The sequence below is a fragment of the Pseudophryne corroboree genome, chromosome 7 (genome assembly GCF_028390025.1).
Source record: "Pseudophryne corroboree isolate aPseCor3 chromosome 7, aPseCor3.hap2, whole genome shotgun sequence".
In the NCBI taxonomy this organism is placed as follows: domain Eukaryota; kingdom Metazoa; phylum Chordata; class Amphibia; order Anura; family Myobatrachidae; genus Pseudophryne; species Pseudophryne corroboree.
In genome coordinates, this window is record NC_086450.1 from 443156775 (window position 1) to 443183737 (window position 26963).

A 26963-nucleotide genomic window follows, 5' to 3' on the forward strand; every position below is an offset into this window, starting at 1 on the left:
ATTTAATGGCACTGCTCCTGGGGGGGAGTGACTTCACAAAGCGTACTGACAACCTGGTTTAGAGCTGATACACACATATACATAGACAGGGCAGGGGTCAAACTTTATACTGACCTGTGGGGAGGTTTTTCGGGCATGCCTGCTGTTTTCTCCAAACACCTAGTGACAGCTGCATTTCCTCCTATGCTGGGCAGCTCAGACTCTGTGCTCCACGCATAGCAGCTCTGACTTGCACAGCATTTAGTGCCCAGTGCCCACTGCAATCAAATGCTGAGGAACGATGGGGGTCGTGAATGGGCTTCAAGTGACTGTCTGAGGGTCACAGCCTCATACAAATGGGCGGAGTTTCGGACGTCCAGGAGGCAGAGCTTTGGCCGTCAAGGGGGCGGGGTTTTCCGACTGCCCCATGGGTAGATGGGACCTATGCTGATCGTGGTGGTTGGTTGAGCCTGGGTGAGGAGGAGGTGAGGGATAGGGAGGGGAGCGACCGGAAGATGAGTGGGCTATTGCTGTGGGTCGTGACAGGAGTTTTTCCTCCTGTCACCACTGACTGCACAGCACTGCAAGGGATCCTGTGGGCCTGTTTGCATGGGCGGGCCTGGAGCTGCAGCTCCACCCGCCCCATTGTTAATCCGGCCCTGTACAGCTGTAGTGCAGCTCAATGCCCTACCATAGTAGGGCGTTGAGGTGTAGCTCAACGCCCTACCATAGTATGCGGCTGGATTTCTAGAGTAATGGTAAAATGGTCTGATGAGATTCTGAAGGGGCTGCTTTCACTACCCCAGGAAGAGATCGTTACATTACTACAACACATCCAAGATGCTGCAAACTCTGAGTGAGGCTGTTAAGGAACTTAGTATCGTTAATGGCCGTACCACCGCTATGGCAGTATCGGCTCATAGAGCCCTATGGCTGCGACACTGGTGAGCAAATGCTGATTCTAAAAAAGGGGTTGAGAACCTTCCTTTTACAGGTGATGCCTTGTTTTGGGAAGAGCTGAACAAGTGGATATCTCAGGCAACTGCAGGTAAATCTACATATCTGCCGTCTGCCCCGCCACCTGCCAGGCGTTCCTATCCTGGACCCTCCCTGCAGTCCTTTCGGGTGGCCAGATTCAGAGGCAAAGCCAGAGGTGCCTCCAATGCTGCTAGTGGATCTCGCGGTAAGTCCCATAAACCAGCAGCTACTGGACGTGCAGACCAAGGATACTGGCTGGAATTCCAGGAACTCCCTCCTCTCAGATTCTTCAGGTCAGGCTTTCCAGCTTCACAGGAAGCAAGGGTTTCCTTACAGCAGGCAGTGCAAAAGCTGCTTTGTACAGGAGTTACTGTTCCAGTGCCTCCTCAGCTGCTCACAAAGGAGTTTTACTCAAGTCTCTTTGTGGTTCCGAAGCCGGACGGCTCTGTACGGCCGATCTTGAACCTCAAATCCCTGAACTTGTATCTTCGGGTGTTCAAGATGGAATCTCTAAGAGCAGAGATACCGAATCTGGAGGAGGGAGAGTTTCTGGTGTCCCTGGATATAAAGGACGAACACCTACATATCCCAATTTGGCCCCCTCATCAAGCGTTCCTCAAGTTCGTGATTCTGGACTAGCATTTCCAGTTCCAGGCCTTACCCTTCGATCTCTCCAAAGCCCCAAGGGTATTCACAAAGGTCATGGCGGAAATGATGCTACAACCGCACATGAGGGGTGTCCAAATAATTCCGTACCTGGACGATCTCCTGATAAAGGCGGTGTCCAGGGAACAACTACTACACAGTATCGACTTGACTACTCGCTTGCTTACGGATCTCGGATGGATACTCAATTTCCAGAAATCTCACTTGGAACCGTCTCAGAAAATTCAGTTCCTGGGGATGATCCTGGATACGATGTCTCAGAAGGTTTACTCCCCATGGACAAGGCTTTGACTATTCAGTCTATGGTCCGGTCGGTGCTGAAACCTGCGTGATCTCATTTCATCTTTGCATCCGATTGCTGGGCAAGATGGTGGCCTCTTACGAGGCGATACAGTACGGCAGGTTCCATGCGTGACTGTTTCAACTGAGTTTGCTGGACAAATGGTCGGGATCTCACCTGCACATGCATCAGCATATAACCCTGTCACCGAAAGCACGGATATCCCTGCTATGGTGACTACAAGTCCCCTATCTGGTGGAGGGTCAGAGTTTCAACACCCAGTCATTGACGCTGTTGACAACAGATGCCAGCCTCCGGGGTTAGAGGTCAGTGACTCAAGGAGCGCAGTTCCAGGGGACATGGTCGTTTCAGGAATCTGCTCTTCCAATCAACATCCTGGAACTTAGGGCAATTTACAATGCTCTAATACAGACCTCATCCCTCCTTTGGAGTCAGGCCTTCCAGGTGCAGTCAGACAACGCCACGGCAGTAGCGTACATCAAACGTCAGGGAGGAACAAGAAGCAGGGGCGCAATGCGAGAGGTGTCAAGTATACTCCTCTGGGCAGAAGCCAACGCAAGGGCCATCTCAGCCGTTTACATTCCAGGGGTGGACAACTGGGAAGCGGACTTCCTAAACAGGAACGGCCTCCATCCGGGGGAATGGGGCCTCCACCCTCAGGGGTTTCAATAACTTGTTCACCGGCGGGGATGTCCACAAATAGACCTGATGGCTTCTCGTCTCAACAAGAAGCTCCGTCGTTACTGCTCCAGAACGAGCGACCCGCAGGTGGTTGCGGTAGATGCTCTGACGACGCCATGGACTTACCAATTCGTTTACCTGTTTCCTCCAATTCCTCTAATCCCAAGACTTCTCAAAAGACTCAAAAAGGAGAGGGTTCAGGCAATTCTCATTGCCCCAGATTGGCCTCAAGGACCTTCTTCAACAAGGACTGTTTATCTATCCAGACTTACAGCGGCTAGGTTTGACGGCCTGGAAGTTGAGAGGGACATTTTAATCAGGAAGGGTCTTCCATCGAGGGTGGTTTCCACTATGGTTCAGGCCCGCAAGGTGGTTACCTCCAAACATTACCACCGTATTTGGAAGAAATATGTTTCTTGGTGTGAGGGTCGAAAATGTTCTCCTGTGGAATTTCGTCTGGGCTGGTTTCTACTGTTCCTGTAAGCAGGAGTGGATAAGGGCCTACGATTAGGCTCCATCAAGGTTCAGATTTCGGCTCTCTCTATCGTCTTCCAGAAACAACTGGCGGTACTTCCTGGAGTACAGACCTTTCTTAAGGGGGTGTTGAGCATTCAAACACCCTTTGTTCCTCCCACTGCTCCGTGGGACTTAAATGTGGTGTTGAACTTTCTCCAGTCGGATTGGTTTGAACCCTTGCATAGGGTTGACTTAAAATACCTAACATGAAAGACTGTTATGTGTTAGGCGCCGAGGGTCCGCTCGTCAGTGCGGCCGGCGCCTAGCAACGGGGACGCCACTGTCGGATCGTGTTCCCCGTTGCTGGGTCTAAGTTTATATCATCACTGGTTTCCTGGCTGTGTAGCATGCAGCTGCACGGCATGTTGTAATTATCACTCATCTGTTTCCCTGGCCATGCAGCTTGTCAGCTGCATGGCATTTAATCCAATCAGCCTCCAAACAGCTGATTGGAAGACTCTCTGTTAAAAGCACTCCCAGGACTCCTCACAGACGCCGGTGATAGCTTCCTGTTTGCCTGATTCTGCTGCAGAGAGAGTTCCCAGTCCCGGTCTGTTCGTTTGTTCCTGTTCTCAGTGATCCTGTACTCGGAAGTTACCATCTGTTCCTGGAGTCTGATCGAGCACCTTTAACATCTGGTGGCGTTCGTGAGTCGCGGCGCAGCCGTGTGTTGCGGCTTGTCCGCTACTATTTATTATTGTGTTTATTTTGAGTTCTGGAGCTTTGCGGAGGATTCCGCTTCCACAAGATCCACTCTGGTGTCCAGCGGTGCCGGATAGGAGTGTCGGATCCGTGGATCTTTGGTTGTCCTTTTCCCTGGCGGCTAGTCCGCACATACCTTTTGATTTAGTTTAGTTAGCTTGTAACCCCTGGCTTGGTTGCTTAGTCAGAGGGCCCCTTGTTATCACCCTGTCTCGGACTTCCCCTTGTCTCCCATTAAGACCTGCGGGGGCATCGGGGTTGGGCAGACATAATCCGCCCTTCGAACGCGGCTGCCATGGGCTCAAGCAACCATAGTCTCGCAGGGGATTTCTGATAACACGGGCGAGACAACGGAGTTAGGGCGCCAGGGGTTACTAGGCTCTCCAGCTCCCACAACCTGTATTTCATTCCTGTACTCAGATCTCTGCCATAAGATCTTCTCCAGTCTGGAGTACAGGAATCGTAACATTATCACCGGCCAGACAAAAGAAAAAATTTTCAACAGGAGTTAATTTTTTCACTTATCCAGTTGGGAGAATTTTGTCGGCCTCATGAATCCCACCGGTGTTGGGCCAAATCCTGGCCAGTTTTTGGTTAGTCAGATTCAGGAACTTACCCAGATGGTTCAGGATCTGTCCCTCCGGGTAAGCTCACAGGAAGATCTGTTACGGACTTCCCCGAGGGTCATCCCTGAACCAAAAATGCATCTGCCTGACCGTTTTTCTGGGGATAGAAAACAGTTTTTTAATTTTAAAGAGTCTTGTAAACTGTATTTTCGTTTAAGACCAGTTTCCTCAGGTACGGAGGCTCAGCGGGTTGGAATTATAATTTCTCTGCTTCAGGGGGATCCTCAGACCTGGGCTTTTGGTTTAAAGACAGACGATCCGGCCTTATCGTCTGTAGACGCCTTTTTGAAATCTTTAGGGCTATTGTATGACGACCCTGATAGAGAGGCATCCGCAGAAAGTCAGTTGCGTGCTCTAAGACAGGGTAGGAATCCTGCAGAGAATTATTGTACAGAGTTTCGCCGTTGGTCGAACGACTGTGGCTGGAATGATCCTGCCCTGCGCAGTCAGTTTCGCCTCGGCTTATCTGAATCTATAAAAGACAGCCTCCTTCAGTATCCCGCTCCTGAGAACCTTGATAAACTCATGGAGCTCTCTATTAAAATAGATCGTAGGCTCAGAGAGCGGAGGACTGAGAAAGGGGCATCTGTAGTTTCTTTTCCCTGTGTTTCTTCCGTTCCGGTAGACATGGAGGAGCCTATGCAGATTGGTCTCTCCAAATTGTCTCCGGAAGAAAGAACCAGGAGGCAAAATTCTGGTCTGTGTTTGTACTGCGGAGGTAAGGGACATTTTGCCCGTAGTTGCCCAAACAAGTCGGGAAACTTCCTGACCAAGTGAATAGTGAGGGGGTTCACTTTGGTCTACAGCTCATCTCCTCAAATAATTCACTATTGGTTCCTGCTAAAGTTTCTTATGACAGCCTCTGTTCCTCGGTCTCTGCTTTTGTGGACAGTGGAGCTGCAGGAAACTTTATGGACTTAACATGGGCCAAGGCCTTAGGTATTCCTCAGTTAACCTTAAGTAGGTGTATCACCATGCATGGTTTAGATGGGAGTCCCTTATCCAATGGGGTTATTTCTCTATGTACACCTCCTGTTTTGCTCTCGGTGGGAGCTCTACATTCTGAAAAGATTGAGTTTTTTCTTACCCATTGTCCAGCAGTTCCTGTGGTTCTGGGTCACCCTTGGCTGGCCTTTCATAATCCCATCATAGATTGGCAGTCTGGGGAGATCCTACAATGGAGTACCATCTGTGATAAAGAATGTATTACACTTCCTATCCGAGTAGCTGCTGCCAGGTCCGCACATATTCCTGGAGAATACCAAGATTTTTTGGATGTGTTTTCCAAGGGCAATGCGGATATTTTGCCTCCCCATAGGCCTTATGATTGTACCATTGAGTTAATTCCTGGTGCCACGTTGCCTAAAGGAAGGTTATATGCATTGTCTGGTCCTGAAACTGTGGCCATGAATGAGTATGTGAAAGAAAGTCTTGAGAAAGGGTTTATCAGGCCATCTAAATCCCCTTTAAGTGCAGGTTTTTTCTTCGTAGAGAAGAAGGATGGTTCCCTCAGACCCTGCATTGACTTTCGAGCCCTGAATAAAATCTCAGTAAAGAATACTTACCCTCTGCCTCTGATCTCTGTCCTCTTTGATCAGCTACGTTCGGCTGTTATTTTTTCTAAGATTGACCTGAGAGGAGCATATAATCTCATTAGAATCAGATCAGGGGATGAGTGGAAAACGGCATTCAGTACTCAATCAGGTCACTATGAGTATCTGGTCATGCCATTCGGCCTATCTAACGCTCCGGCAGTCTTTCAGGATCTCATTAATGATGTGCTCCGTGAGTTTCTGGGAAGATTCGTTGTGGTCTATTTAGACGACATTTTGATTTATTCTGACTCTATAGAACAACATGTTACCCAGGTGCGTCAGGTACTTAAGAAATTACGTGAAAATCACTTGTATGCCAAACCGGAGAAGTGTGAATTTCACGTCACGGAGGTATCCTTTTTAGGGTACATTATTTCCCCTCGGGGATTCCGAATGGAACCTAAGAAGCTCCAAGCCATCCTGAGTTGGGCGCAACCCACCAACTTAAAAGCAATTCAGCGCTTTTTAGGGTTTGCCAACTACTATAGAAGGTTTATTCACTCTTTCTCTGACATAGTTGCTCCCATTGTGGCACTCACTAAGAAGGGAGCAGATCCTACCAATTGGTCATGTGAAGCTAAAGTATCTTTTCAGGCCTTGAAACAAGCCTTTGTCTCAGCCCCTGTCCTTAGACATCCCAACCCAGAATTGCCTTTCATCGTTGAGGTAGATGCCTCGGAGGTTGGTGTAGGGGCTATCCTTTCTCAGAAGGATCCAGATTCCCTTGAGTTACATCCTTGTGCCTTTATGTCCAGGAAATTCTCATCTGCTGAATCCAACTACGATGTTGGTAATCGGGAGTTGCTGGCTATTAAATGGGCTTTTGAGGAGTGGAGACATTGGCTTGAAGGAGCGACCCATACCATTTCTGTTTTGACGGATCACAAAAATCTTCAATACATTGAATCAGCTAAGCGACTGAATGCCCGACAGGCTCGTTGGGCTTTATTTTTCACTCGTTTCAAATTCATTATCACCTTCAGACCTGGTTCCAAGAATACCAAGGCAGATGCCCTCTCACGCAGTTTTCTTCCCGTTCAAGACAACAGTCCGGTTACTCTCATACTTCCGCCTTCAGTCATTCAGGCAGGTCTCACACAGGATGTTTTTTCTCAATTGAAGCTGCTTCAACATCAAGCTCCGGGAAATACTCCTGCTGGCCGTCTTTTTGTTCCTGAGTTTTTGAGAGCAACTGTTTTGGAGGAATTTCATGATAGCAAAGTTGCAGGGCATCTGGGAGTCGCTAAAACTTTTGAATTGGTATCCCGCTCAGTGTGGTGGCCTGGTCTTTCTAAAGACATTAAAGAGTTTGTTGTTTCGTGTCAGGTCTGTGCACAGCATAAAGTTCCCCGTTCTTTGCCTATTGGTCAACTTATGCCATTGAATGTTCCCCTTAGACCATGGTCGCATATCTCCATGGATTTTGTGGTGGATCTCCCTCTGTCAGCTGGATGCACAGTCATATGGGTGGTAGTGGACCGTTTTAGTAAGATGGCTCATTTTATTGGTCTTCCCCGATTGCCATCTGCCCAGGGATTGGCAGTCTTGTTCCTCCGTCATGTTTTCAGACTCCATGGGTTACCCACTGATATTGTTTCTGACAGGGGTCCACAATTCATTGCACAGTTTTGGAAGTCTTTTTGTGCTTCGTTAAAAATGAAATTATCATTAACCTCCGGTTATCATCCACAATCAAATGGACAGACTGAGCGAGTGAACCAATCCTTAAAACAATATTTGCGTTTGTACTCGGCCAAACTCCAAAATGACTGGTCTGAGTTTCTTCCATTGGCAGAGTTTGCTTATAATAATGCCTGTCATTCCTCCACCAATGTGTCTCCATTTTTTGCAGTTTTTGGTTTCCACCCCAGAGCTAATTCATTTTTCCAACATTCCTCTGTCTCCTCTCTGGCCCTGACCTCTCATCTTAAACTTATTTGGAAAAAAGTGCACATAGCTCTCAGAAAAGCAGCTTTCAGGGAAAAAGATTTTTCGGACAGGTTCCGGCGGCCGTGCACTTTTAAAGTAGGAGACAGGGTGTGGCTGTCGACTCGCAATATCAAACTTCGACAAACCTCAGCCAGATTGGGTCCTAGATTTATTGGACCATTTCTCATTATCAAAAAAGTCAATCCAGTTGCTTTCCGGTTACAGCTACCAAAAACGTTACGGATCGGAAATACCTTCCATTGCTCTTTGCTCAAACCATATGTTTCATCTAGCAGATTTCCTCGTAAAAAACCTCAGGGGAGATCACCAGTTAATGTACAGGGTCAGCAGGAGTTCGTGGTTGAGAAGGTTCTCGATTCCAAGTTGTCCCGGGGTCGGCTTTATTTTTTGGTGCATTGGAGAGGTTATGGTCCTGAGGAAAGGTCGTGGGTCCTAGATGAGGACCTTCATGCCCCAAGGCTCAAAAGGGCATTTTTTCAAGAATTTCCTCAGAAACCCGGATTTAGGGGTTCCTTGACCCCTCCTCAAGGGGGGGGGTACTGTTAGGCGCCGAGGGTCCGCTCGTCAGTGCGGCCGGCGCCTAGCAACGGGGACGCCACTGTCGGATCGTGTTCCCCGTTGCTGGGTCTAAGTTTATATCATCACTGGTTTCCTGGCTGTGTAGCATGCAGCTGCACGGCATGTTGTAATTATCACTCATCTGTTTCCCTGGCCATGCAGCTTGTCAGCTGCATGGCATTTAATCCAATCAGCCTCCAAACAGCTGATTGGAAGACTCTCTGTTAAAAGCACTCCCAGGACTCCTCACAGACGCCGGTGATAGCTTCCTGTTTGCCTGATTCTGCTGCAGAGAGAGTTCCCAGTCCCGGTCTGTTCGTTTGTTCCTGTTCTCAGTGATCCTGTACTCGGAAGTTACCATCTGTTCCTGGAGTCTGATCGAGCACCTTTAACATCTGGTGGCGTTCGTGAGTCGCGTCGCAGCCGTGTGTTGCGGCTTGTCCGCTACTATTTATTATTGTGTTTATTTTGAGTTCTGGAGCTTTGCGGAGGATTCCGCTTCCACAAGATCCACTCTGGTGTCCAGCGGTGCCGGATAGGAGTGTCGGATCCGTGGATCTTTGGTTGTCCTTTTCCCTGGCGGCTAGTCCGCACATACCTTTTGATTTAGTTTAGTTGGCTTGTAACCCCTGGCTTGGTTGCTTAGTCAGAGGGCCCCTTGTTATCACCCTGTCTCGGACTTCCCCTTGTCTCCCATTAAGACCTGCGGGGGCATCGGGGTTGGGCAGACATAATCCGCCCTTCGAACGCGGCTGCCATGGGCTCAAGCAACCATAGTCTCGCAGGGGATTTCTGATAACACGGGCGAGACAACGGAGTTAGGGCGCCAGGGGTTACTAGGCTCTCCAGCTCCCACAACCTGTATTTCATTCCTGTACTCAGATCTCTGCCATAAGATCTTCTCCAGTCTGGAGTACAGGAATCGTAACATTATGTTACTGGCCTTGGCTTCGGCTCGGCGACTGTCGGAATTGGGAGCCTTGTCCTGTAAGAGCCCATACTTTGTGTTTCATGAGGATAGGGCGGAGCTCAGAACTCGCCCACAGTTTTTGCCGAAAATGAGGTCGGCCTTTCATATAAATCAACCAATTGTGGTTCCAGTCTTATCCGACACTTCGGTTGCTCCAAAGTCCCTGGATGTTGTGAGGGCTTCGATGATTTACATCAAAAGGACTGCTCGACACAGGAAGTATGACTCGCTTTTCGTCATTTATGATGCTATGAAAATTGGTCGCCCTGCCTCCAAGCAGTCCATTGCTCGTTGGCTCAAATTGACTAGACTTAGGCTGCTCTGCCGCTGCTGAGTTCTGTTCAGGCTCATTCCACAAGGTTGGTGGGTTCTTCCTGGGCGTCTCGGCCTTACAGTTGTGCCGTGCATCTACTTGGTCTGATGTGAACACGTTCGTTAAGTTCTACAGGTTCGCCACCTTGGCCAAGGATGACCTTCAGTTTGGTCAGGCAGTTTTGCAGCTGTCTCAGCACTCTCCCACCCGTTCTGGGAGCTTTGGGACGTCCCCATGGTAATATACTATTCCCCAGGACGTTAGAGAAAATAGGAATTTAATACCTACCGGCAATTCCTTTTCTCATAGTCCGTAGTGAATCCTGGGCGCCCGCCTCAGTGCTTCGTTTTCTGCTTACCTGGTTGTAAGAGTTCTTGGTTGGGTTTGCTGTTGCTTTCCCTGTTCCATGTTTGTTTAGCGTTGCTATCCTTCTGTAGTTGGTGTTGCTTTCCTCTGTTATGTTTAGCTCTGCTATCCAGGGGCGGATTGGGAACAAAAAGCGGCCCTGGAAAAATTTGTACTAGTGGCCCCACATGGGCAGCACCAGAGGTGTAAGGTCTAGCCATGGGCCATAACAGCAGCACCCTCCCCCCAAGACTTTCCAGATAGTGGGCATGTCTAGCATCAAGGGGGAAGTTAAAAAGAATTATATGATACACCTTTAGAATTTAGGAAACTATATAATTCTTTTGAAAGATATATTTTTTTGCTTATTACACCAACCGTATCCCAATCACTATTCACTCAATCTTATATGTCAGCCAAGCAGGCAGACAGAGCATACACTAGATCATCTGCAATCACAAGCTAAGTGGCAAAGTAATTTTCATATATGCAAATTATTTTGCATCTTATTCATTATGTCTATAAATAGGACCACATGTCCTCAAACAAAACATGCCCAGCGGGTGCGTCGGCCCACCAGGAATCTTCCCTGTAAGCCCTATGGCCAACCCGCCTCTGCTGCCATCCTTAAAGCTCTTGTGTGTTGGTTCGTTACCTCACCGCTTTAGGTGTAATAGCCTTCTCTCAAAGTATGTTCGTTTCCTTGGGCACAGTTTCCTAGACTGAGTCTGCTACGAGGGACATAGGAGGGGAGGAGTCAGCACACTTGATTTCTTAAAGTGCTAGACTCCAGTGGACCCAATCTATACCCATGGTAATATACTACTCCCGAGTATCCACTACGGACCATGAGAAAAGGAATTACCGGTAGGTATTAAATTCCTATTTTCCCACAACCCAATGCTAGGAAACTGCTGACAGGTTCCAGACAAGCCTACAAGATTGGCCCCAGTTCACACCTCTCACATCCAATACATGCAATTCCCCAGCACTGCCCTCTAGGAACCTACATATCAGTCTTCTGACTCTTATCTCCAGCAATTCCTCTCTACTCCGTGTGCAGCACATCCACTCTACCTGGGCATTTGCCACTTTGCAGAGACTACGGGCCTGATAGCGCTCACCTATCCTTCTCCAGACAAGGGCAGCAAAGAAGCCACTTCTCTCCAGGAAGAACATCAGGGACAGACTGATAATCTGCATAAAGTACAGAGATTGGACTACTGAAGACTGGGGTACAGTCATTTTCTCTGATGAATCCCCTTTCACATTATTTGGGGCATCTGGAAAAATGCTTATCCGGAGAAGGAAAGGTGAGCGCTACCATCAGTCCTGTGACATGCCAACAGTAAAGCATCCTGAGACCATTCATGTGTGGGCTGCTTCTCGGCCAAGGGAGTGGGCTCACTCACAATTTTGCCTAAGAACACAGCCATGAAAAAAGAATGGTACCAAAACATCCTCCAAGAGCAACTTCTCCCAACCATCAAGGACAGTTTGGTGAAGAACATTGCCTTTTCCAGCATGATGAAGCACCTTGCCATAAGGGCAAAATCGATACCTAAGTGGCACGGGGAACAAAACATCAAAATTTTGGGTCCATGGCCAGGAAACTCCCCAGAACTTAACCCCATTGAGAACTTGTGGTCAGTCTTCAAGAGGTGGGTGGACAAACAAAAACCCACAAATCCTGACAAACTTCAAGCATTGATTAGGCAAAAATGGGCGGCCATCAGTCAGTATGTGACCCAGAAGTTGATTGACAGCATGCCAGGGCGAAATGCAGAGGTCTTGAAAAAAAAGGGTCAACACTGCAAATATTGACTCTCTGTATAAACTTAATGTAATTGTCGATAAAAGCCTTTGACACTTACGAAATGCCTGTAATTTAACTTCAGTATGCCATAGTAACATCTGACAACTAGGCCTAAAAACACTGAAGCAGCAAACTTAGTGAAAACCAATACTTGTGTCATTCTTAAAACTCTTGGCCATAGCTGTATACATCAGTATACAGTAATACAGCCTTCTTACACTCTTCAAATAGTAGTAATAATAATAATAATTTTATTTATATAGCGCTCTTTCTCCAATAGGACTCAAGGCGCTTAACAGATACATAGCATAATATAGTACAGAAAATAATGAAGTACATTTTCATAAAATACAGAAGCATGAAGATACTAAAAGGGACATTATGGAAATGCTTGAGGAAACAGGAAAGTCTTGAGTCTACTTTTGAAGGATTCTATAGTTGGGGCCTCTCGCACTGTGCGGGAAGTGAGTTCCATAGAGTCGGAGCCGCATGACTAAAAGCTCGACCCCCAGATGAACTACGGGAGATTCTAGGTACTGCTAAAAGTCCTTCATCTACAGATCGCAGTAATCGAGTGGGGCAGTATGGGGTCAGAAGCTGCTTCAGGTACCTTGGGCCCTGGTCATGTAATGCTTTGAAACTCAGTAAGCAAATCTTGAAGATGATTCGCCATCTTACAGGCAGCCAGTGAAGGGAGTAGAGGATGGGTGTTATGTGGCTAGAACGGGGCTGGTTGGTTAACAGCCTGGCAGTTGTGTTTTGCACCAGCTGTAAGCGATGCAATTCTTTTGCTGGGAGACCAAGGTAGAGGGCATTACAGTAGTCTAATCGAGATGATACAAATGCATGTATGACTTTTGGCAGATCATCTGAGGAAATTAAGTGCTTGATTCTGGCTATGTTCCTCAGGTGAAATAATGAGGATTTGATTGTGGCTGATATCTGATGTTCAAGTGTCAAGCCACCATCCAGGACAATGCCAAGATTCCGCACACGATCACTGGTCTGTAATTCTGAATCCCAGAGTGTAAGTCCAGTTGGTTGGCTATGCTGCAGTCTTGTCCTTTGATGTTGCGGTCGTATCATAAGGACCTCTGTTTTATCTGGGTTCAGTCGCAGCCAACTGGCGCTCATCCACTCCTGTAGCTCAGCTAGACAGCCATTTAGGGTTGCTATTGGGTTATCAGTGCCCGGAGCAAAGGACAAGTACAGTTGTGTATCATCTGCATAACAGTGGTAGACCAGGCCATGGCGCCTGATTATTTCGCCCAATGGGAGCATGTATACTGCAAAAAGCATGGGGGATAGTATAGAACCTTGTGGGACACCACATGGCAATGGCACTGGTGGTGATGAGTATAATCCAGACGATACTCTTTGTGACCTGCCTGTGAGAAATTATTTGAACCAGCTTAGGACTGTGCCATCCAGACCACAGAAATGTATCAGTCGCTCAATCAGAAGCCCATGGTCCACGGTATCAAATGCTGCCGAGAGATCCAGAAGGATTAATATTGAACAGTCACCTCTGTCTCTTGCCATCAGAAGATCATTTAACACACACACCAGGGCTGTTTCAGTGCTATGTCTTCTCCTGAATCCTGATTGGAATTGATCATAAATATCATGGGTTGTCAGGCAGGTTTCCAGTTGATTTGCAACCACTTTCTCAATAACCTTTCCTAGGAAAGGAAGGTTTGATACCGGTCTGTAGTTGGTCATGCAGTCGGGATCTAAATTAGGTTTTTTAAGAAGCGGTCTAACAATTGCTTCCTTTAGGGGTCCAGGAAAAATGCCTGTCTGCAAAGAGCATTGAACAATTTTTGCAAAGACAGGACCAATTTTATCCATACAACCTATTAAAAGCTTGGTTGAGGCTGGGTCCAGATCACAGGTGGTGGGACGCAAAATCCGAGCAATTTCAGCAGTGTCCTTTACATCCACTGGGTTAAAGCTGGTCCATGAAGGCAGGTAGTTTATATTGGCAGGCTTTGTAGTTTGGCACTCCTTTGATGGCACTGTGGAGATTCCAGCGCGGATGGTGGATATTTTATCTGCAAAATACTTTGCAAACTCGTTGCATCTTGCCTGGGAGAGGGTTTCATCAGTCTGCAGGCATGCTGTCTTGCAAAGCATCTCCACTGTGCGGAAAAGTTGAGCTGGCCTATTGTATGCTGCTGTGATCTCATTTGACAGGAACTGTGCTTTCTTACGAGCCCAGATTGATATTCTTTGTTATGCTTTATTAGTTTTATTTTGTCATCCACTAGGTTAGTCTTCCTCCATCGTCTTTCCAGTCTACGCCCCCTTTTCTTGAGCTCACTAACACTGTTGTCGAACCATGGAGCTTGACGTTGTGGTTTACTAGGTCTTATACGCACAGGGGCGATAATATCAATTGCAGCCATAACATCCCTATTATAATAACGGACTAGGGAACAGGGATCTTCACAGGCACCCAGTATAGCAGAGAGATCCAGATTTGCTGCAAGAGCCTGGGGAGTCATACCCCTCCTTGGACGATACCTGGTCAACTCCACGGGCAGAGATCTTATTTGAGGGGTTGCAACTGAGTACCAAAGGGAGTGGTGGTCTGAAAAGATGACTGGGTTTATTTTTAGGTCAGTGACTTCTAATCCAATCTGAAAGACAAGGTCAAGAGTGTGACCACTTTTGTGTGTGGCAGAAGGAATGACCTGTGTGAAGCCCAGACCATTCATTGTGCACAGGAGATCTTGGCCAAGGCGTGAGAGTTCATCATCCACCCATGCATTGAAATCCCCGAGGATGAGCCATCTTTGATGTTCCAGAACCAGGCCAGCAACAGTGTCTGCAATTTCTTGTAGAAATATCTTTCCATCTCCAGGGGGCCGGTAAATGAGAAGTACTCTGAAACCTAATCCTGTCGAACTCCGGGCAGCAATGCACTCGAATGAGCGATTCAATAGGGTGGACCCTAAGTTTAAGTTCTTTTTTGAAGCAGATAGCCACCCCGCCACCCCTGCGGTCCAGTCTTGGGTTGTGGATGACAGAGTAGTTTGTTGGGATCGCAGCCTCCAATATAGGTGCTGCATTTTCATCTAGCCAGGTCTCTGTAATACAGGCTAGATGAAAATAGCTAATAGTGCTATTTTTATTTTGCAATTTTTTTATTTTGTGCCAGATGTCTGTTTTGTGCTATTGAAATTTGATGTCACCCTCCGGCGGAACAGAAGTGACGCATGTGGAGTCTGACCTGCCTGAATAGCAAAGGAACCAAACACAACAGAGCCCAGAAATACATAGCAAAGTTGAAACTATGGGACATTTAAGGGGGATGGAGTGGTTGGGGGAAGAGAAAAAGTAAAAGCTATCCCAGAGTTTTGTAGCAAGATGTGTCTGGTTTGATACATTCATGTGACATGCCGAGCTGCACAATGTTCCCGTTTGTGGGTAGGCAGCAAGCGCCAACATTGGGGGAGCAGAAATTTATGAAGAAGCAATGGCCAGGCATACCGGGGAGACTGGATACACACCTCCACAGGGGTGTAATGTGGGATAGGACACACAGTACAGTACATCTCCATGACAGAAAAAGAAATGCTGGAATTTAAGGTGTCAAAAGATCGCATGACACTTAGTCAGTGGTAATGGTTCAGGCGACTGTAAACTGAAGCCAGTGCTCATTTACCGCCCTGAAATCCTGCTGGCTCTCAAGGGTTTTCAAAAGCATTTGTTCCTGTTATGTGGAGCAGTAGAAAGGCCAGGTGACCCGTGACATCTGTGAAAACTGGTTCTGCCACTACTTCTGTCCAACTGTCAAGGACTATTGTGCACAGAATAACCTTGCACACAAAGCACTGATGCTTCTTGACAATGCTCCGGGCATCCCACCAGGGGCACAGGGTGATCACCAGGTACTAATCACCTGGGCTTGTTGGAGAGGCCTGGGTATGCACCCTGCCCCCCACCTTCCCACTGGAGTCTCCTCTGCTTGCATAATGTGCTTCTTTATGGGGGAGTGGTCATGCCTCCACAAATTGAGCCTCATCCCCTAAATTAAAACCCTGCATCCTACTACCCTTAATGAATGAGCACGTGAAAGTTATTTTCATGCCGCCCAGTGCCACATTGATTCTGAAGCCAATGGACCAAAGTGTAATTGCCAATTTCAAAGCTTATTACCTGACCTTCAATCAGGCAATTGGGAAGACTGAGGAGGAGAATGCTCCAACACTTAACCAGTTTTGGAAAGAATGTGTGCCGTAACTAGACATTTTGGTGCCCTCTGCCAGAAATATAATTGGTGCCCCCTCCCCCACCATATTTAAAATAGGGACAGTGCGCGTAGAAGGCGCGTGCCAAAAATATAGGGGCGTGGCTTTATGGGGATGGGCATGGCCACAGAATAGTACCAATTCCCATTACACGACACAGTAGTGTCCATTATTCACATTATACCACACAGTAGTGCCCCTGATACACATTATGCCAGGTAGAGCCCATATTATGCTAGGTTGAGCCCATTATACCAGGTAGAGCCCCTGATACATATTATGACAAGTAGAGCCCACATTATGCTAAGTAGAGTCTCTGATACACATAATGCCAATTAGAGTCCACATTATGCCAGGTAGAGGCCCTGATACACATTATGCCAAGTAGAGTCTCTGATACACATAATGCAAATTAGAGCCCACATTATGCCAGGTAGAGGCCCTGATACACATTATGCCAAGTAGAGTCTCTGATACACATAATGCAAATTAGAGCCCACATTATGCCAGGTAGAGTACCTGATACACATTATGTCAGTTAGAGCCCACATTATGCCAGATAGAGCCCCTGATATACATTATGCAATTTAGAGTCCGGATTATGTCAGGTAGAGTCTCTGATACACATATAACCAATTCGAGCCCACATCAGGTAGATCCCCTGATACACATTATGCCAGTTAGGGACCACATTATGCCAGGTAGAGCCCGTGATACACAATATGTCAGAGCCCACATTATGCCAGGTAGAGCCCCTGATACACATTATGCCAGGTAGAGCCCACATTATGCCAGGTAGAGCCCCTGATACACATGATGTCAGAGCCCACAATATGCCATCTAGAGTCTCTTATATAAATTATGTCAGTTAGAGCCCACATTATGCCAGGTAGAGTCTCTGATACACATAATGCCAATTAAAGCCCATATTATGCCAGATAGAGCCACTGATGCACATTATGCCAGTTAGTGACCACATTATGCCAGGTAGAGCCCCTGATACACAGTATGCCAGGTAGAGTCCACATTATGCCAGGTAGAGCCCCTGATACACATTATGCCTGTTAGAGCCTACATTATGCCAGGTAGAGACCCTTATATTCATTATGCCAGTTAGAGCCCACATTCTGCCAGGTAGAGCGCCTGATATACATTATTCCAGTAAGAGCCCACAGTATGCCAGTTAGAGCCCCTGATACACATTACGCCAGGTAGAGCCCCTGATACACATTATGCCAGGTAGAGAGAGAAAGGTATGTGTGTGTCTTCCGTGTGTACCCGTGTGTCTCCCCCCGAACCACACATCTCTACCTTGCAGAAGACGCTTCATACACAGACACTGCGGACACAGAGCAGGAAGCCGGGGGGGGGCGGTCCGGCTACTGATCTATTGAACGCTCTGACGAGTAGCTACATACTGCGGTCACACAATGCTAGTGTGCTGCAGACCTGCTTGTGTTGCCGGCAGTTCTGTGCCCACAGTGTATATGCAGTGCATATGCGCTGTGTGCCAGGCACTGCTGGCACACACCTAGTTACGGCCCTGGAAAGAATACAGCATCAAAGATGCAGTTACAACTGATGGCAGGTTCTGGGGTGAAGTTATGGCCTAGACTATGAATGATGTGTGGAGGAAGTTGTGGTCTGAATGTGGGGAAGATGTATCAAAGCTTGGAGAGAGATAAAGTACAAGCTAATCAGCTCCTCACTGTCATTTTCATACACAGTAAGTTAAATGACAGGATCTGATTGGTTGGTACTTTATTTTTCTGCAAGCATTGAAAAATCTCCCACTGTGAGCGTTATCACAATGACAACTCTGACAGTGAAGGAGTAGACAATGTTGTTCTGGATAGTCATTGAAAACATTGTTTACCTAGATTCCATAAATTAGAGACATCTGGTTCTACAGATTTGTTAGAAAACCACCATGAACCAATATCAGATAAAGAACTCATAAACTTGGAACAGCCACAAGGCAGTTACAACCATAGGGGTGTGCATGGGATGTGAGGGTATGCCTGCCACCGCGGACCCCAATAAGCAGTCTCAACCCCTACCTAAAGTGCCTCCTTCAGTGGAGGCTGCATGTTTATACATACGAGCTGTTGCACCAGGTTCCACTGGTCTCCTGCCCAGATCTCAGCCGGCTCCAAGATGACCAATGGAAAAATGCTGTATCCAAATAGAGTAGTTTCACATCAGCCATTTTTAATTCAAAATGAGGCTGCCTCTTACCTGGGAGTCATCTGAGATGCCGGAGAATACAAAAGCAGTGAGTGAGTGTGTGTGTGTGTGTGTGTGTGTGTGTGTGTGTGTGTGTGTGTGTGTGTGTGTGTGTGTACTTGTTTATATATCCTAACGGGGACAAGGGCCAGACAGCACACCAACACTGGCGGGACCTCCGACATGGTGGGGACCTAAAATGAGGTCCCCATGAGTCTGACCATGGGAGGTGATAGGGGAGTCATGTCTCAACTACCCAGCATACAATTCTCGCAAGTCCCCGAGAATCACGTTTACCAGACTGGAATGGGTTTCGGTGTGTATGCAATGCAGAGTGTGTTTAAAGCAAACACTTCCCCAGCAGCGCTGTGGAGCATTCCCCGAATAATCTCCGGTGCTGCGGTGCCACCGGAGGGGGGGTTAGGGCGGCCTGCTCGCTCCGCTCCGGTCGGGGGACTTGGCCCGGGGCGGGGGACGGGCGCGGGACGGGCGAGGCCCTAACCCTCGCCCTCCCTCGCTCGCCAGCCAAGTCCCGGCCGGGGACTTAGCCGGAGGCACCCCGTCCGCCCGGCGCGTCAGCGCCTCCGAGCACGGCAGAGCGCGGAAGGGGGGTCCTTCCCTGGTCCGCCCGGGGGCCAACGTGGACTCCCTGGCCGGGCTTAATAGTCGGGGGCGGGTCCACCGGGAGGGGAGGAGGGGCCTCAAGCCGTCTGGACGGGAGCGAGTCCGGGCCTCGCCTCCTGCCCGTCCCTGGCCGGGTCAACCCCCGGTCCGTCCGGCGGCTCCACGGCCTAGGCTTCCCGTCCAGCGGAGGACACCCCTACTCTCGCCTGATCTTCACCCGGCGAGAGCCCAGGCTGCAGAAGCCTGTGGGAGCCCGGGTTGCGGAAGTCGGCGAGAGCCCGGGCTGCGGAAGTCGGCGAGAGCCCGGGCTGCGGAAGCCGGCTGGAGCCCGGGTTGCGGAAGCCGGCGAGATCCCTGGCTGTTCTTCTCTTCCATCCATCCGTCCGTTATTTCATTTGCTGTCTGTATGTACGGAGCCCGGGCCGCGGAAGCCGGAGGGAGCCCGGGCTGCGGAAGCCGGCGGGTGCCCGGGCTGCGGTAGCCGGCGAGAGCCCGGGCTGTTCTTCTCTTCCATCCTTCCATTATTTCATTTTCTGTCTGTATGTACGGAGCCCGGGCCGCGGAAGCCGGAGGGAGCACGGGCCGCGGAAGCCGGAGGGAGCCCGGGCCGCGGAAGCCGGAGGGAGCCCGGGTTGCGGAAGCCGGCGAGAGCCCGTGCTGCGGAAGCCGGCTGGAGCCCGGGTTGCGGAAGCCGGCGAGATCCCGGGCTGTTCTTCTCTTCCATCCATCCGTCCGTTATTTCATTTGCTGTCTGTATGTACGGAGCCCGGGCCGCGGAAGCCGGAGGGAGCCCGGGCCGCGGAAGCCGGAGGGAGCCCTGGCTGCGGAAGCCGGCGGGTGCCCGGGCTGCGGTAGCCGGCGAGAGCCCGGGCTGTTCTTCTCTTCCATCCTTCCTTCCTTCCATCCGTCCATGCATCCATCCATTCGTTCATTCTCCCTGGCTTTTTTTTTTATTTGACAGAATTGTTTTTGTGGTATTCTTTTACCCCCTTTTTTCCCCTATTTTTTTTTTCCTTTCATTTATTTCCCCCCACCAGGGTGCGCCGACGAGGGGAGACGCCTCCCCGCCGCCGCCGTCCCAGACACATCGCAAATTCACAACCGTGGATTATTTTATTAATTTTTTTTTACGCGGCCAGCAGGGGGCGCCGCGCGCGCGGACTGGCGCTCGTGAACACTGCATTTAAATCGGTGGTGTGTTTTTGTCTTTTGCCTGTTTTTTTTTAATCTCAATCGTGTATTCCCTCGGCTGGCCAGCGGGGGGCGCCGCGGCGGGGACACGGGCGGACCGGGTACATTTCATCTGTTTGGGGCGAGTGCTTTTTTTGAATTTTTTTTATCTTTTAGTCTCGTTCCGTTCTTCCCTTCAACTGGCCTGCGGGGGGCGCCGTGCGCGCGGACCGGCGTCCACCCCTGGCCGCTCCGGGGCTTTGCATTCAAATGGGTGGGGTGTTTTTTTATTTTTTGCCTTTTTTTTTTTTCACTTCCCCCCTCTCAATCGTGTATTCCCTCGGTTGGCCAGCGGGGGGCGCCGCGGCGGGGACACTGGCGGACCGGGTACATTTCATCTGTTTGGGGCGAGTGCTTTTTTGAAATTTTTTTATCTTTTAGTCTCGTTCCGTTCTTCCCTTCAACTGGCCTGCGGGGGGCGCCGTGCGCGCGGACCGGCGTCCACCCCTGGCCGCTCCGGGGCTTTGATTTCAAATGGGTGGGGTGTTTTTTTATTTTTTGCCTTTTTTTTTTTTTTTCACTTCCCCCCTCTCAATCGTGTATTCCCTCGGCTGGCCAGCGGGGGGCGCCGCGCGCGCGGACCGGCGGGGCCCGGGGCTCTGCGTCCCACTTACTTTCGCCCGACGGGATTCGTTTCTTTTTTTTATCCGAGAGGACACACGGAATCTGCACCCACCGCAGTGGCGTCAGGCGGCCACCTGGGGGCGCCACGGCGGGGATCCGGGGGTCGCCCGAGAGCCGCCTGCCCGTCCGCTGGGCCAAGGGGGCCGGGGCGGGTCGCGCGCCGCCGTTCCCCCCCGATCTGCGCAGTCCGAGCCGCCACTGGGGGGCGCCGTCGGGTGGCGCGGGGGCACCCCCGCCGCCCGCCGCCTCCCCCCGGGACCCCGCGGCCGGCGAGCGCCGGACTCCAGCGCGGAAGTTTCGCGGATGAGTGCAGACCGGGGCGCCCGCGGCCCAGCAGCACTTCCATGGGTTCGGGGAGGAGATGGGTGAAGCCTGGGTCGAGCGCGCCCTCGGCCGTCCGTGTCGCTACCCGCCGGAGCACACCTCCGCCGGATCAGTAGGTACCAACGAGGCGAGCGAGAGAGCCGGGACTCTGTCCGGGGCCGATAAGCCTGGTTCCCTGGAGCTTTTGCGAAAGGACCCATGACAGAAGATGCGCGGAGCTCAGAGATAAGCATGGGCAGGGCCTTCTTGCATCCGATTTTGCCCAGGCAGGGCTCCAGGAACCGGGTTACAAAAAGCAAAAAGCCTTGGAGCTCAAGTGAAAGGATTAGTGACAGGATAGCCGTGGAGCTCCGATAACAGCATGGGCAGGACCATCTCCTGGATGGGGCCTATAAAGGGTCCGCGACGGGCGTCCGTTGGAGCCCGACGTACGGCCCGGGCACGTCTCCTTCTCCCCCGGAGGCAGCGCCCCCCAGCGGGCCAAATCGGGTACTGCAATTTGTGGAAGTTTCGCCGATGAGTGTGGACCGGTGTTCCTCAGGCTGGGAGGCACTTCCAAGGCCTCAGAGAAAAATTGCAGAGCGCACCGCGAAAGTGTCGCGCGCGCCTCCTGTCCCACTACGTCCGAGCGGACCCCTGAGCGAGATTTACAGGTGGCGGATGGATTACGGTATGGAAACAGTGAACCAAATGATTTTTGGAGCTCCCGTGAAAGGGTATGTGACAGGATAGCTGTGGAGCTCCGATAACAGCATGGGCAGGACCATCTCCCGGATGGGGCCTATAAAGGGTCAAGATGGGCGTCCGTTGGAGCCCGACATACGGCCTGGGCACGTCTCCTTCTCCCCCGGAGGCAGCGCCCCCCAGCGGGCCAAATCGGGTACTGCAATTTGTGGAAGTTTCGCCGATGAGTGTGGACCGGTGTTCCTCAGGATGGGAGGCACTTCCAAGGCCTCGGAGAAAAATTGCAGAGCGCACCGCGAAAGTGTCGCGCGCGCCTCCTGTCCCACTACGTCCGAGAGGACCCCTGAGCGAGATTTACAGGTGGCGGATGGATTACGGTATGGAAACAGTGAACCGAATGAAAATTACTCTTTTCTTTCTGCAACCCGATCGATGTGGCACCCCGCGCCCCGGCGGGGAGGGACGATCGCTCGGCCGGAACCCAGGGGTCTCGGCTGGCTCCAGGCGAACCCGACCCTCCCTCTGCCCACGGCGCGCCCGGAACCTCTCGGCCCGGAGAGGGCGTCCGGTCCCCAGGCGTCCGCCCGATCGCTCCGGTTTCCGGAGCCGGGCGGGCCCCGCACCCGTACCCCGTGTGGCGCGGTCTGCTCCGTCCGCCGGCACCCGCAGGCGTCTGACGCCGCCAGGGGTGCCGGGGAAGCGCCCCCCTCGCCCAGCGAAGGGCGCTCGCCCCCGGACCCCGGCGGAGCACACGATTTCCCAGGAACCGAATGAGCGTCGCATCGAGATCCGAGGACGCGGCCAGCCCCAACGGCTGCTCCTTGCAGCCCCAGGAGAGGGCCTGCGCACCGCCCCCGCTCCGGCAAGGCGGTCGCACGGAAGGGTTTGCCTGCCGGACCTCCCCCGCCGTGGACGGGAGGGCTGGACGGGGCGGAGGTTAGAGCGCGAGAGAGCGCGGGAGAGGAGCCGAGTCTGGCGGCAGGGCGAGAGAGAAGCGCAGACTCGGAGCGAGACCGTCCAGGAGACGCAGGGAGAGCGGGAGGCGCTTTTCGGAGGGAGCCGGCGGAAGCCGCGGTCGCCCGTGCGCCAGACGGTGGCATCCCGGAAGGGCGATGGAGCCTCACGAGGTGGAACTTCTTTACACCCTTTCACCCCCCCGGGACCAGATGAAACCCGTCAGGTGTAGATCGGGATGAGGTGGGGCTGGGGGCAGTTGCTGCCGTCCCAGCGAAAAAAACCACCCCCCAGGATGGCTTGCACAGGTTTCCTATCGAACGGGTTGTTGGGTGAGGAGAAAACAGGCGAAATCGAGCGTGGTGATGTTGCCCCTCCCCGGGGTGTCCGCCCGACGGTGCGGTGGCGGCCGGGCCCCGCCGTCCACTCTGACTCCGAGCTTCCCAATCGGCCCGACCAGGACGGCCGTCCTCCTCCTCCCGTCCCCATATTTTCCGAGTGCCCGCTCGGCTCGAAACCCGCCCCGGTCCGCCCTGCCGTGCGTCGGTGGACGGAGCCCGGTCCGGCGGACCCTCCGCTTTCGAGACGGTGCGCGCCGCGGCCCCCGATGTTCGGGCGCGCGCCGGCCGATACCGAGAGCTACCTGGTTGATCCTGCCAGTAGCATATGCTTGTCTCAAAGATTAAGCCATGCACGTGTAAGTACACACGGCCGGTACAGTGAAACTGCGAATGGCTCATTAAATCAGTTATGGTTCCTTTGATCGCTCGACCCCGTTACTTGGATAACTGTGGTAATTCTAGAGCTAATACATGCCGACGAGCGCTGACCCCCAGGGATGCGTGCATTTATCAGTCCAAGACCAATCCGGGGGTTCCCGGCGGGTCGGCCCCGGCCTCCCGCCGCCCCCGGCCTCTCTGGCGACTCTAGATAACCTCGGGCCGATCGCACGTCCCCGTGACGGCGACGACGCATTCGGATGTCTGCCCTATCAACTTTCGATGGTACTTTCTGCGCCTACCATGGTGACCACGGGTAACGGGGAATCAGGGTTCGATTCCGGAGAGGGAGCCTGAGAAACGGCTACCACATCCAAGGAAGGCAGCAGGCGCGCAAATTACCCACTCCCGACTCGGGGAGGTAGTGACGAAAAATAACAATACAGGACTCTTTCGAGGCTCTGTAATTGGAATGAGTACACTTTAAATCCTTTAACGAGGACCCATTGGAGGGCAAGTCTGGTGCCAGCAGCCGCGGTAATAGGTTGTGTGAAGCTGAGCTCCAGAGAACCGTGCATAGGCCGAAGCCAGGACTTTTCCTGGGGGATCTTCCCCAGAATCATGGAGCCTCCTGGGGCAGCTTCTCAGGAGAGTCCCCTGCCTGCCGGGCCTGGCCCTGGCCTTCCCCCTCATCCACCTGGGGGCAGCGGCAGAAGGGGAAAACCGTGTAGTAGTGATATGGAAAGCAGTATACCTGCTGCAGATTTATTGGAAGCACTGCTAGACGTGGAAGGAACAATAACTGCAAGAGAAAGGTCAGTGACTGTGGGAAATCATGCTCAGAAAGTGGATAAAGAAGCAAATGTTTGTGAAACTCCTGTGGCACTGTCGGGAGGGCGACCGCTGATTTTCCCTAGCAAGTTGGGGGTGCCTGTTGAGCCCACTATAAGCATTGTGGAAGCTACAGGGAGCGTGCAGCCTGTAATCCCGGTGAGTGTCCCTATGGAGGTGGAGGAGCTGCCTATAACGGTGGATAATGTGTGTTTGGAAACTACAGTGACAAGCGAAATAAAGCCTGTAGTTAGTGACTGTCAGCACCTTTCTACTGATCTGCAGTGTTCTAACTTAATGGGTATTGGTGAGCCTGCTGCGGCTGGCATGAATGAAATAGGAGAGCAGAACCCAGGCGATGGGGGTGCCTCATCTATGAATCTGCAAACTGCATTTCCTAGCAATGGTGATCTGGTTGCTGAAATGGAATGCACACTTGTGGGAGGTTCTGCAGCAGCTGCAGTGTGCAGTGTTCCTATGAACTTCTCTGAGGAATTGCTGCAGGCTGAAAAAGACATTATAAGGCTAAAAAAATGTGTGATAGCTAAAAGGCAGAAGCGCAATAGAGCCTTTAGCAGCCAAAGGCCACAGTTGAAAATGGAATTGGAGCAATTGGAGAGAGAGTTGGAAGATAAACTGTTTTTACAGGCTGGTTTGCAAGCTAAAATGACTGCAGCATTAATACCTGAGGGAGAGGAATTGAATGACAGCCAGTTTCCACCAAATCCTGTGGTTAGTTGCAGTGATGTTTCTGGTGATTCTAACCCTGTTTTGGAACACATTCGAACACTAGAAGAGGATGAAGGGTCTGGATCATGCAGTGTTGTTCAGGATCCTATTGTGGAACTGCCCTCAGGTGTCTCTGATAACACTGATAAAACACAGGTGGTCTCTTATTCAGCTGAGGCAGTAGTTGGGACAAGTGTGCAAGTGAAAAGAGTCTCTGTGACTAATAAAGCCATTGAATTAGGAATGTGGCAAAGATATGCTGCTAGAGAGGCAAAGAAAGAGAAAAAAACACCTAGTAAAGAGGGTAAAAAAGCTGATGCTTTAATTGATGAGCTAACTGAAGTTATAAGGCAAGCAACAGCTAAAAATATCACTCAGGTATCTGGTGGGTCTGCTCCTGGGCCGGCAGGTGGTGCTGCAGTTGCCCCTTGTGCAGTAGGTTCGCTTCCTGTGCACCCGGGTGTGACCTCTTATTCCAGGGTGTTGGCAGGTGGTTCAGGAGGTAACAGCAGAGCCCCTGGTGGAGGTGGGATGATGGGGGCGCAGCCCGTTAAGAGAAGGAATGCAGTACAGTTGAAGTGGCAGAGCAGTGACCCTCCCCCTTCTAGGGAAGATTTTTTAAAGCAGTTTCTCAGTTTGGGGTTTGTTGCCTCAGACCTCTACGCCTGTATTCATCCGGTTAATTCCCCTGAGTATGATATTAGTTTTATTTCATACAATGGTTTGCAGGCGTTTTGGTCTGTATGGGGGGCAGCAAAGACCCAGGGTCCTTGGGCTAATTATAAAGCCTTAGCCATCACGTGTAAGGAGACTGTTAAAATAAATGTCCTGGTAAGGAATGAATCTCTGGACCCAGCTGATATCTCCTTCTGGCTTCAGAGGTTTGTACAGTCAATGGAAACACCATTGACCAAGGTTCCTGGGTCAATGGGGGTATGGGCTGGAGCCTGGTCAGCAGTTGTAAAATTGAGGCACAATGTGCATATTCCTTCTGCAGCATATATTGGGGCTGACAGGATACAGTGCTTTTACCCCGGTCAGCCCCGAATGTGCCACAAGTGCGGCGATTTTCGCCATGTAAGCCGTGATTGTACAATAGTTAAGTGCACCAGGTGTGATAAAGTGGGTCATGTTGCAAGAGAATGTAATACCATCAAATGTAACCTCTGTGGGGTGGAGGGTCATCCCTATTATAAGTGCCCAGAAGCATTCCATAATAAAAGTTTAGATGAAGAGATGGTAAGGGTGGCGGCTAGAGTGGAGGTTGAGGTATTGGGAGATGGGGTGGTTAAGGAGGTTCCCCAGGGGCCTGAGTTATGTGTTACAGGGCCCAGTAAGGAGGGTGCTCAAGGTCCGGAGTCGGTACAGGTACTTGGGTGTGTAGAAGATCCCTTTATAGTAGTAGGGGGTAAAGGAGGGAAGAGGAGGATGAAAGAGAAAAATATAGAGGGCCGGCCCATAACCTTCACCAATAGGTTTTTTGCTCTTGAGGAGATGGATGAGGATGAAGGGGATATTATCCGGCAGGATAATGGAGAATTGGTCCTTAGGCCTAAAGAGCAAAGGAAAAAGAAAAAATCTAGGGCTGTGTCCCCATCTTTGGGACAATTAAAGGTGTCGCTCAAGTCAAAGGACAAATCTAAGGGGATGAGTAGTGTAGGTGTTCCAGCTGTGGCCCTGGAGGATTTTCTAGTTGAGAGTGGATATAGGGGCCGTAGACGGGGTTTGGTGGAGGCTCGGGCGCCTATGCCTCAGGAGGTTGTTCG

The 26963-nt window shown here is 50.9% G+C and overlaps 1 protein-coding gene across 1 annotated transcript in view; it reads right to left on the reverse strand.

Moving 5' to 3' along the window:
* Nucleotides 1–25280, reverse strand: part of PRPSAP2 (phosphoribosyl pyrophosphate synthetase associated protein 2) — a 102372-nt gene extending 77092 nt beyond the window's left edge. The window contains exon 1 of the mRNA XM_063934940.1: nt 25154–25280. The gene's annotated coding sequence lies outside the window, so the exon portion shown is untranslated. The remainder of the gene's footprint in view (nt 1–25153) is intronic.
* Nucleotides 25281–26963: the final 1683 nt, after the last annotated feature.